The 12,358-nt window shown below is 36.7% G+C and overlaps 1 protein-coding gene across 1 annotated transcript in view; it reads left to right on the top strand.

Moving 5' to 3' along the window:
* The first annotated feature begins 410 nt into the window (after window positions 1-410).
* LOC107703225 (talin-2-like) overlaps window positions 411-12,358 on the top strand; it is a 175,722-nt gene continuing 163,774 nt past the window's right edge. Inside the window, exon 1 of the mRNA XM_016505777.1 lies at window positions 411-468. The gene's annotated coding sequence lies outside the window, so the exon portion shown is untranslated. The remainder of the gene's footprint in view (window positions 469-12,358) is intronic.

Here is a 12,358-nt window from a genome sequence, read left to right on the forward strand (position 1 = left end):
AAAAATAAAGTCATACACACACACACAATATTTTACAGTGTGTGTGTGTGTATGTATATATATATATATATATATATATATATACATACATACATATCACACGAATTTTCATATCTTGGTTTTGATTTTGTGGATATTGCCAATTATTCCTGCTTCTTCACTATGCACATTTAAAGGTCCAGGTTTAGAGATAAACTCAAGTTGCGCGCGCGTACACACACACAAAGGCATGCATGTACGCCTGTAGTTTAATATCTGGGTGTGTAACACTCATAGTAGGCAACGAATCGTTCGATAATCGCACTTCAGCTGAAGGATCTATCTGAACGTCCTATCGGCTCGATAGGGGACCCTAGTAACAAGAGGGGCGGGGCTTCGTGTTCCAGAGGCAGGACCGCAGCTCAGCTCGCGCTGCCTCTAAATCAACTCAATCATCTCTCGCGCAAGAGAGCGCGTGCTGCCTTTCAGGTAAGAAATCCTGATATTTCCCTTTTTCTTATTTGCAAATGAGCCGTTTTGAGGCATCGCACGTGTAGTTTCTCTTTCGCTCTGAGTTCAAGCCGCTTTGGTGTTGATTTAAGGTGGACATGTTATGATGGAGCCGAATGAATGGGCGGTGTTGAGTCTCTTGCGGCGTGATGTTTGAATTCTGCAATCTGTCAGTGAATTTGAAGCCAGTAATTTATTCTTTATCGCATGTGAATGGATTTACCGTGCATATTGATAATCTGTCATAATTTCGCCTGTTGACATTTTTAAATATGTTATTCTCGTAAGGATAATTTCAGCTATTCTCAGTGGATGTAGAGTTGCTTGACACAGTTTTACCTTTTCTGGATAAATTGTTGGAAGTCAAGCAGATTTTGGGTTGGTATTGACATCGAGGAACGGGGTCGCGTAGCCTCTCTCTACCAGATGATGGATGGATGTCTTTGGAAATGATATAGCCTAGCCTACGGCCTATTTACATGCAAGGTGCCAACGCAAGCTGTTTGCAAAAGACTTGAATGTAGCGATGTGAACGAACCCTTTTTGTTATTCGGATCTTTTCATTGAACCGGTTCACCAAACTGGTCTGAAAGAATCGGTCCCAGCGCCTCTTGAGTCAACAACTCGGCGACTTACAGAACCCAGAACCGTGATTGACTTTGAAATAGAATAGCATATTGTTGTTATTATTTATGCCATATATTGACTGTACATCACATAAATACTAAGAGTAGCACGTTAGTCTTACGTTCCGTTCGAATTCATGGCGTTTTCCTCGAACATGACCGAGTCGCAGTGATCCGAGTTAACTACTCACTGACTGTTTAACAGAACCTTTTGATTCGAACACATTCGATTCATAATGAGTCAAAAACTGCTGAGCAAGCTGATTGGGTAAGAGCGTTTTGGAGGGAACCCAGAATTTGACTGATTGGGCGAAACGTAAGTTGCTTTAATTGCTGAATAAAAGAAATGTTAGGCTTACTAATAAAACATATACGCACACAAATCTAGTTTTAATAAAAGGTGTTTCAAAAAACTATTTTATTCAAGATGTGGATTAATTGTGTTTTTAAAGAATTTGCAAGTATATTTGGGGTTTAAAAGATTTAATTTTTATGATCTGAATCAGGGTGTTTAAATATTTTCTTTTATTGTCATCCTCATGCCAGGGAAACACGTAATAACATTTAAAAGGCAGCTATGTATTTTCATGTCAAAAGACCCAATTTATACTGTGAAACAATTATTTTATATATAAAATATTTTAAGTATATTTAAGTATTTAGCTTCCATTGTTACATTAATATGGTTTCTACTCACTATATTAATTTAGATGTTTGTTTGTTTATTACTTTATTTTAATGAATTTATGTATGTAGTTTTTTTTTTATTTTATCAACCTATTTTAGTTCTACTCACTATAGTACTGTACTGGTTGATGTATTCTTTATTTATTTAGTTTATTAATCTATTTATGTAGTTGAATCTATTTTATTCTTTACATTTTTTACACATTTTTTCGCTAAACTTCATCTAAACCAAACTGAAAACAAACTGAACAAATGAAATGATAATAAATAACATTATTAATAAAACTAATAAAATAATAAATAATAAAATACAGAAAAATCCCAACTTAACTCAGTGTAGTTATGATCTACATACAGTATATGTACATATTTCAAAATTACTTATTCAGGGATTTTTTTTACTTTCTTTATAGTAAAATAATAGGCCACACCCTTGATATTTCATCTGCTTCAAGCAGCCGTGTTGAATTCAAAAAAGACTGTATGTGATATGATGAATTTGGTAGGTTTTAATTGTGTATGTAATATCCGTGATGGAATGTGTCTCTTGAAGCTGTACTGTTGTATCAAGAACATGGCTTGTGGTAATTTGTAGATTAATTGTAACTGCCGTTATATTAAACTGTCATATTAGTCCAATAGCTGCTTGATTGCAAGAGCATTATAACAAACATTGTTGTGATAAGCTAAGGAAAGCTATAGGCAGGTAACAAATCTATCACGAGATGATGCATTGAACCCTGACTACAAAATGCATTCTTGGCTACAACATAATGTATTCATGTTTGCTTTAGAGTAACACGCACCTCTGTTTTTCAGCAAGCAATATCAAAGCATCACATGCTATATGCACTTTAATGGCAGTCTTCTCGACTGTTAATAGCTTGAATGGATTATTGTCTTGGGTAATCACATATAAATGGATATATGGACTGTGTGGAAGTCATATCCATATAAGGCAGTTCAGGCTCTTTGAAGAAATCCGTGTTTTTCTCCAGTGCAGCGCCACACCCCTTGGAATCCGTACTGTACTTCAAAGACATGACAGCTCACAATGAATGAATGTACGTTATGTTAGAGCGGTGAATATTAGTATATAAGAGACTGAACTAGCAAAGATGATCATGTTTTCCTATTAGGCATAATCAGTTTAAGCCAGATCAATAGATCTGGATTTGATCATTTGGTGCGATCAATACAGTTTAAATGTAATCCGAATGAATGAAAGTGCATTTAATTTCTTTGCCACCACTATCACGTGCACATGAGCGGAGTTACGTGAGGCAGGATGGTGCATGCAGTGTGACTGTGACACAAATAATATGCACTTTGACATAGTTTTAACAATCTCAATCAATCATGCCCTTGTTTCTACCAGCTTAGTTGCTTTTATAAAACAATTAAGTTTGTGTTGACCTGGAATGCATTAACTTTTGCATTTATTTAACATAAATTGCATTGCAATTTTTTGAATCCGTGTCAGATGATGCACTAAGGGAGGCTGCCGTCACTACTGCAAGGAAAAGGACATTAGCACTGCTGTTTGACAGGAAAAAGGAATGTTTCTGTATGCGCTGGATTAGTCACAGTCATATGAGGTCAAGCTGCTGAACTTTTAATATTATATTTTGTTCTTAAGGAGACACATGGATTTTTATGGAATTTTATATATATATATGTATATATATATATATATATATATATTTGTATAATTTATATGTTTATGACTTATGATTGATATATAATTTCTAAGTAATAGTGGATTCAATATTTATTCAGATTGATTGTTATCAGATTTGAACAGATCTTTATTTCTTGAATGATTCTTACAGGAAAAGTTCACCCAAATTTAATTAAATTAATTTATTTACATTTTTGGTATTGGCTGATATAGGATATTTCATTGTTCATGCTCATTTCTCCTACTTTTACATTTAGAATACCTTTGCATCATCTAACATTAACTAAGATAATCTTAAATAACACTTATAATTTAATTAGTTAACACTGATAATAATCTTTAGAAAATTAATTTTGAGATTAAATTTTTCAGACAGTACTTGTCTTTTAAAATTATTCTTTCGTTTTTTCACGTTTTATTTTTACTTTATTCATAAAAAATAAAGAAATAATTTAAATGTTGGCCATAACTTGAAAATAATCATTGTCCTATCAGTATCAGCCATAATTTTAATATCAATTCATCCATGAATGAGATTGATATTTCTGAGATGGTCCTCACTGCAGAACACAAGATCCAGGGGGCGTGGTTGGATCCAGATCCAACTCCTCCCACCTTACATATACCTACCTGTCTCCACCCCCTGATCCCTAAACCCACCCATCTCTCCACCCCTAAACCTACTCATCTCCACCCCCTAGATGTGGATCCAACCACGCCCTCTGGATCTTGTGTTCTGCAGTGAGGGGCTACTGATATTTCTGGGCACATTATTCCTTTAAACAGTCTAATTTGGTTGCTTCCTTCTGATTCATGAAGTCTGACCGGTGGAAAGGCCTCTGGTACTCTGACTTGACCTGACACAAGAGAAAGGATGTGTGTTTTTGTGATGAAAGGGCACGATGGGAATTAAAATGCATGATTAATGGACAGAGAGCTTGATGGTAAAGGTTATTGCTCATTATGTGTATTGATTATTTTCAGCCTCTTTTTTTCAGATGGGTGATGTAAAGATGTAGTGAGCATCAACGTATCTTGGAAAAAACAAGTTTCCTATTATTTATATCTCTCAGAATTGCTTGTATGACCACGTCAAATGTGTGATTGTGTATCTAGAGTATAGATTGTTCAATTACATCCATATTCTTACTGTTGGTTTTCAAAAACTGGTCAATTTGCCAAGTGAATTGTATGAAATCATGCTTGAAATTATAGTTGGCCATGCTCTTTGCATTAAACTGAAAACTTATTCAAGTTGTGAAACTGTAAAAAAAAAATTCCATATCATCGGGAAGGAGAAAATACAGCTAACACCTGCTTTCCTCTGGCTGTATATCCCATATGTGAGGTTATAATTAGCTCTCCCTCTAAGTGTCACAATCTGGGATGCAGCTTTTTGCTTGCCAGCTACATCTGATAAAATCCAGTGACACCACACGCAGACGACAAAACAAGAATAAAATGGAGGAAGAAACAATCAGCTGAAAATGTAAATTCATGTCAGGAAGGCTGGCTTTGACTCTTGATGATCCCAAAAACAAATAAAAAGAAATATTTCATACAAGATGCCGCAGTTTCTGTGCTGGTGGTACGTGAAATAGTCCAACAACTAAGTGGTTGAATTTTTAGTTTTGATATTTTTAGCATGCTAGCTATCAAGCTAGCTGCCATTTAGACAGTTTACACTTACTCTTAGAAACAATGCGTCTTTAAGTTTGTCTGTTAAAGAATTGCTACTACTGTCTACTAATATCTACATATTCATAAGGTGTCACTATACATGTCACCATTGATACTGTCTGAGGTTAACAATAGTCTAAACAGACTAACACCACCATAATTATACAAAACAACCTACCAACTTGTCGATTTTGAAAATATTATGTTTTGGGCATCCCTAGTATTAGGATTCCTCACGTTTCTTGTTAGAAAAGCACAAGCACAAAGCAGCTGTGTTTTGCTTATTGCCCAATATGTTTCATACTCCTGGTGACCTCATGCTTTGAATTATGGGCAATTCAGTAAATAGAGCTTTCTGAATGTTAGAAATGATGGTTTGATTCATGTAGTGGGTGTTTTTCAAGATCAGACAGGAGCTCAGAGAACTGTTGCATGAATGCTAAGTCTGAGCATTTCCTTTTAATCGGACTAAGAAATTCTGTGGCGCCCCATTAATAATAGATTGATTGATTGAGACAAAGTACACTGAAAGCAGCACTTTCAAGATGCTGTAAAAACCTGGAGCAGCAACCAACTTCATTCTAAACTTCTCTGAAGCTGGTATGAGGTAATATGATTGGGTAATTTATGTGAGTCATAGCAGCTTACCTCTTGTAGATGTATTTGTGTATTGTGTATTATGTATTTTCACAGAGAGAGTGTAATTAAAATCATGCTTTCTGAAAGTGTGTGTGTGTGTGTATTTTTTAGCTGGATCACGGGCCTGCTGTTAAGGGGGGATCATTATCAAATGGCTTTGGATTACATTGGGCCATTATGTCTTGGGATATTTGGGCTGTCCTCCAAAACTGAAATAGTGAAAAGGCAGGAGATTGTTGTTTGACTGTTGTGGATGGTTGGCTAATCTGGCTATAAGCATTTTAAGATTAAACTAATACTCTTAAATAGGCCTGTAGGCCTTAGTACTTGGGCATTAGCAAAGTGCTAATGATGTTGTGATATCCTAATGATATGGTAAAGGATATCAGTCCAGGATTAAAATCAATCATCTATTTATAGTTAATGGTATAGTTAATCCAAAATGGAAACTTTGGTCATCAGAACCCCAATTTGATGTTGCTTCTCGCATATTTTATGACTGATTATGATGCCCATATTTGGGAGGTTTTTTGAGTAAGTTAGTATTACACTCTTCCACTATTGTATTGCTTTAGAACAAATAGTTCATGAGTCATAAGAATAGTTTTATGCTTTTTTTGTCCTTTATGGATCTTGACGGCCACTGGTCCCAGTTTACTTTTATATGGAAAAGAGCAGCTTGAACATTCTGCAAAATATCTCCTTTTATGTTTTGTAGAAAAAGACATAAAAAAATTAAGGTGAGCTATAGGTTTTGGGGTGAATAAATCTAATGTAGCTCAAGAATTCTCAAGAAGAGTTTTCCAAAATTCCCGCTTAATTGTTCAATAGGATCGTAATGTTCTTTGGGACAGTGGAAAAATACTGGTGGCAGACCGATAATGTTGGCAGCCAAACTGAACATTTTAAAATGGTTTCTGTTGGGTGACGTTTTGTGTAGCTGATTTCTGAGGCTCTTGATTATAATGTTTATTACATATGGTTCATTAGTTAGCCTATAATTGAAAAAAAATTATTCACTTCACTTATGGAATTGATTCCGAGTAATTAGTTCGCATCTTAATGAGCTGTGGTTGATTTGCTTGGTTTAGTATCAGTTTCGTTTGATAAATTAATGTTTTTTACCGTATTAAGACAGCTCAGTCAAAACATAAAGAGTTCTGAACTAAGCCGTACTGATCTGATAAAGCGTGGTGTTTTCTGCACAATAAGCCTAGTCATTACACACACAATGGATGGAGAGATAAAGCTTCTTGCAAGTTAGTCTAACCAGGTAATGTTTGCCCAGTTTAATGTTATTCATTGTAATAGCTGGTAACTTGCCTTTAACATGATTCAAGAGCCCTAAACGATAAGCTGTCTTGTATTAACTAGACCGACTCCCCCTTTCCCTCGGCAAATCAATTAGCAAGCGCTTTCCCTCTTTCTGTTGTTGCAGTTGTTTCATCTCCAAGAATAACAGGCCTGGTTGGAATTCCACAGGAAATGTTTTGTTGATGGACCAGGAGACAAAACAGTTCATGGCTCATTGTCAGTGGTGAAAATCAGTGTAGAGTTTGTCTAGAAATGAACGTGAAGCTGTGGGTGTTTTTTATAGCTGTACTGTTTAATTTTAGTTAAACCTTTGGGTTCTCCATTGGTAGGCTGGGTTACCCAGGAGACATCATACTTCCCCCACTTCCCCAGGGTACCTTTTATAACAGAATCTTTGATTGATTTCACTGAATGGATGAAAAAACACTTGAAACATCCTTAAAAATATTTTGTGTTCCACAGCAAAAAGAAAGACATATAGGTTTGGAATGGCATGAGGGTGAGAAAATTATTACAGAATTGAGTGAACTCTCTCTTTAAAGACAACAGAAAATACAAATGGACCTAACTTACTTTCTTAAAAACCATTCTGGTGACATAACCAAGACTTTGTTTCAGGGGAATAACATAATTTCATAAAGAATACTCCACATTATGGAAGTTATTTTCATTGTGAATCATGTTGTCTTTAACACAAAGATAATTTATGAGCTCCTTCAATAATTTTAATTGCAAGGATCAGTGTTGACTATGGTTTGAGCAGTTGAAATTAGCTCTTTTTTCATTCACAGGCCAGCAGGTAAAAGGAAGAAATGTAGTGCTGTATCTTTTGTTCCCGGTGAGGCTGTTTGGGTTGAATAGAGGAACGTTAATCAGGCTTGTCCTTGTGAGGAGTCCTCATTGAATGGTTCATCGTCTGGCCGGGTGCTGCTTGTGAAAGGTCTCGGGTGTGGATTGTGTTATTGTCAGCTCTAGTACTCTGTGGATTTGTAGTGTATGGTAGCGGAGGACAATGTGGTATTGTGTGTTAAGGTCTATTTTGCATGTGTACGTCAAGTACAATCGATGAAAATTGTGCCATTGAATATAAATAATGCCGGAAAGCATGGGACATCAGCGTATTTACAGCGCTATACTCTAAAACCTTTAGTGGTAGTTGCATGCCAGCTCTCATCAAAGTCAAGATGACAGAATCTTTCCCACAAGTGCCTATGCGGTTCCAGAACCACACCTCCACTGATTTTGCCATTCTTTTCCAGTGTTTTTCCAGATGAACTTAACTTGGCAGAAGTGTAAGGCACTGGGGGGTGGAGGGTGCGGCTCTATGGGTCTCATTGTTGGAATGATTCTCTCCCCCCATTCACATTTTCCAGCTCTCCACTCATTTCCTCTCACCTCTCCTCACAGTCGGAGGACACTCCGAGGGGGCTCGTTCTGGGATCGGAAGTAAGCAAAATAAAAGGGAAGACCAACAGAGTGTGTCCGAGGGTTCAGGTGGTGCTATGTGATTAGACGGGACTCTATAGCTGTGTTGTGGATCTGTTGCTGGGTTACTGCTCAGGGAGCATGGAGTGTTGGGAAATGGGTCGGTCATGGAAGTCATTGTTTGGTCAACTTTAGAAGGTTTGTACAGTTGCCAGGAATTTTACCCTGGAGACTTGTTATTAGAAGATTGTTGCTGTTGATGTTTGACAGATGCTGATTATGTTAAGGATCAAGGTGATTATGATTGCAGAGAACATGTTGTCGATGGCAAACGTGTCAAAGATAAAGTTATTACTATTTCTCCACTTATGCTGCTGTTTCACCATCATCATCACCGTCTGCGGTATTTATACGTGCTGAAGACTCATGTGGACTTCAAGGTAGAAATCAGCTCTGCAGCTGGTTAGATCTTGGAGCCTACATGTTTCTCTTGGTCAAACATATTAACTCTCACCACTGACAGCTTGACTGAATTGATACATCAAATGTGGTTTGGATACAGATCCACTAGGGGTGGGCAGTATGACCAAAATTGTGTTTCACGGAATGACTAATTAGGGCTGCACGATTATGACAAAAATCATAATTGTTGATTATTCCCTTGAAATTGTAATTGCGATTTGTTAATTACGATTATCACAATTTACACTGAATGATGTTTATACCAGTTTGAAGCAACTGCATACTAGGGCTGTGCAATTAATCGCATGCGATTGTCAAGCGCATCTCATGAGTAAAGCCGGTTCCGTGATTGGTAGTAAATCGCCATCACCTGCTTTCAGATGGAGCGGCATTTAATACACAGAGCCGTAGTTCACTGACAAGCAATATCGCGTTCATAATCGAATGCGATTTTTCTGCGATTATGAACGCGATATTGCCTAATTGTCAGTGAACTACGACTCTGTGCAGTAAATGCCGCTCCATCTGAAAGCAGGTGATGGCGATTTACTACCAATCACGGAACCGGCTTTACTGATGAGATGCGCATGACAATCACATGCGATTAATTGCACAGCCCTACTGCATACCATATATTTACATGAAAATAAACAAGCTGAAAACACTGTAACGGAAAAACATTTATTGCTTTTCTATAGTATTAAGCCTCAAATGTCAACCATTCATTGGATTGGTTTCTTCTTTAAATAAATAAAGTAAAAATATGCATTGTATTATGATGTTATACTAACACTAAAATTAAAACAATGGAAAACCCCTGCTGTGAAGACATTTAAGTTTCTGTTTGTATGTGATATGACGAGTTTTTCTCACAAGAAACGGTAAAATGCTCATGAAGTGACTCTCAGAGCAGTTCTAGAGATAATGTTCATGTGTTTGTGTACTCATATATTGAGGCAGCAGAGGCAGAAATCAGCGCGCGCTTCAGTATGTGTGTAGTAAACGAAACGGTGCGTCTGCGCCATTCATTCACACAGAGACGCAGAACATGCAGAATTCATATTTAAATAGTATTTTTGCAGCCTAATATTTACAGATATTAGTCTATATTGCGTTTTGATTTAAGTGTACTGACCTACTTTTGATTTATTCATTTATACAGTAAATTCCATTTTTATTACTGGATTCCGCAATTCTGTCCGTTTTAAGCTTTGCGGAAATCATAGGGCCCTACTTTAAGTGCATTTCTGTGTGGTTGCTTGCTAGTGTGGTCTGAGCAGTGCTAGGTGGTTACTTACGGGCCCAAATCAAAATAGTCCACCCCAAGTGATATTCTGATCTCTGGATATGGCTCAAGTATCTCCTTCAATGCATGCCTATAGTATTGTACTATGGTAATTTATTAAGTACAGTCATTTAGAAAAGCAAAAGCATGTTTCCTTATAAGCTGCATATTTGAGGTCACGTTCTTGTTTGTAGCTTGAACAGTGTGGGATGACTAACATGCTGAAGTTCCAAAGATTTCAACGTCTTCCATTGTGCTGTTGAATGCCATTGGTGGAGCCATAATTTGACACATCAGACCACTTAATCAAACGTAGAAATGTTTTGATAGAACCACAGAAGACAGTGTTTACACTGTTCAGGAATATAGCAGTCATAGTTGTCTATGCACTTGGATAGGATTGGTGTATTGCTTTGTTTTTGTTGTACTATTTAATTGTATATCGCTTTCTAGGTTTCATATTCCCAGATGTAGCCTTTCTTATGCAGTAAATATGAATAAAGCTGCCAAGATAGACACATTCTGTCAGATGTTTTTTCATTTTCTTCACTTTTTTTCATTTCTGGTCTGTCACAAAATAGAAGTTAATTTAGTCTTTTGGTACAAAAAATGCAGTAATTTCACACTGAGGTGAATTTATTCAGTAGTATGGTATTGAGTCAAGCTGTTTACTCCTGACCTTATCGTTCACTGGAGAAAGACCGCAATTACAAATATTGGCCCTTATGAACTGTTTTGACCCATGGGTCAATGCTTTGTGCAGCCTTTGTGACCTTAGCCCAGAGGTCGGAGGATGCATGCTGGTAGTATAGACAAGAAACAGATACACACTCTTGGGGTTTCATTGATGGATTTTGAGGGCACAGCTTGTATGATTGCTCATGTATTGAGAAGACTCTGGTAAACGGCTTGGAGAAAAAGTGTTTACACGTCGTCCTTTCATTAATTTTCTGTGGGAGATCATGAGATACTGTGTCACACGCACTGGGGCATTGTGGAAAAGGGCAGTGGTTGATTCCCTCAGGCTACTGTTCACACAGTGTGGAAGTGAACTCTGGGAAAGTGAAACTTTTGATAAATCTGAAGCTTCTGTTAAGCAAGACTTTTTTCTCATTCAGTTTACGCCATTTAAGGAGTCTGTTGGAATGTTTCACACATTTTTGCATTTCAAAATTATTAATTGTTCACAGTTTTGCTTAACTAACCCGCTGGATAAAACCTGCTTGCTTAAAGGGATAGTTCACACCAAAATAAAAAAATTACCCCATGATTTACTCACCCTCAAGCCATCCTAGTTGTATAGGGCTTTCTTCTTTCAGACGAATACAATTGGAGTTATATTAAAAAATGTCCTGGCTCTTTCGTGGCAGTGAATGGGTGTTGAGATTTTGAAGTCCAATAAAGTGCATCCATCCATCATAAAAAGTACTCCACATTAGGCATGGGCCGGTATGAGATTTTGACGGTATGATAACCTTAAGCAAAAAATATCATGGTTTCACGGTGTCACGGTATTGTTGTTACAGCTCTAAAATTTGATTTTTTTTTTTAAATGTCTGGGTAAAAAACTTTTCCACTGAACACAATATATTTTATTTTTGAGCAACATACAGAATATTTGGAACAGCAGTATTTGTTTATTTTTTTCCTTGATTTGTTTCTGAAATGTTTGCTGAATTGTGGGCTGTCCTGCAGCTTTTGATGTGGATGGTTGATTTGCTGCTAGAGCTACTGCTGTCCTAAAAAAAATTAAAAATAAAGACTGACATCTTTATTTAACCTAAATCTGTAATTACAGTTATTTAATTTTAATTATATAATTCATATACATATCATTTATATAATTTCATATAATTTAGTTATATAATTTCATACACATAATTTGATTTAATAATAACCCTATTTGAAGCAAAAACAGAATGTTCTGACTAGGGTTGGGCCGATAGACGATGCCATCGTCCATCGCCGATGGCTGACAGCCATCACGATGTTAAGCTGACATCGTGATTCCCCTCACAGATATTCACAGATCATCACGGATATAATACTTAGCTTTTTAGGCATTCGATC

The sequence above is a fragment of the Sinocyclocheilus anshuiensis genome, unplaced genomic scaffold (assembly GCF_001515605.1).
Source record: "Sinocyclocheilus anshuiensis isolate Anshui unplaced genomic scaffold, SAMN03320099.WGS_v1.1 scaffold1597, whole genome shotgun sequence".
Classification (NCBI taxonomy): Eukaryota; Metazoa; Chordata; class Actinopteri; order Cypriniformes; family Cyprinidae; genus Sinocyclocheilus; species Sinocyclocheilus anshuiensis.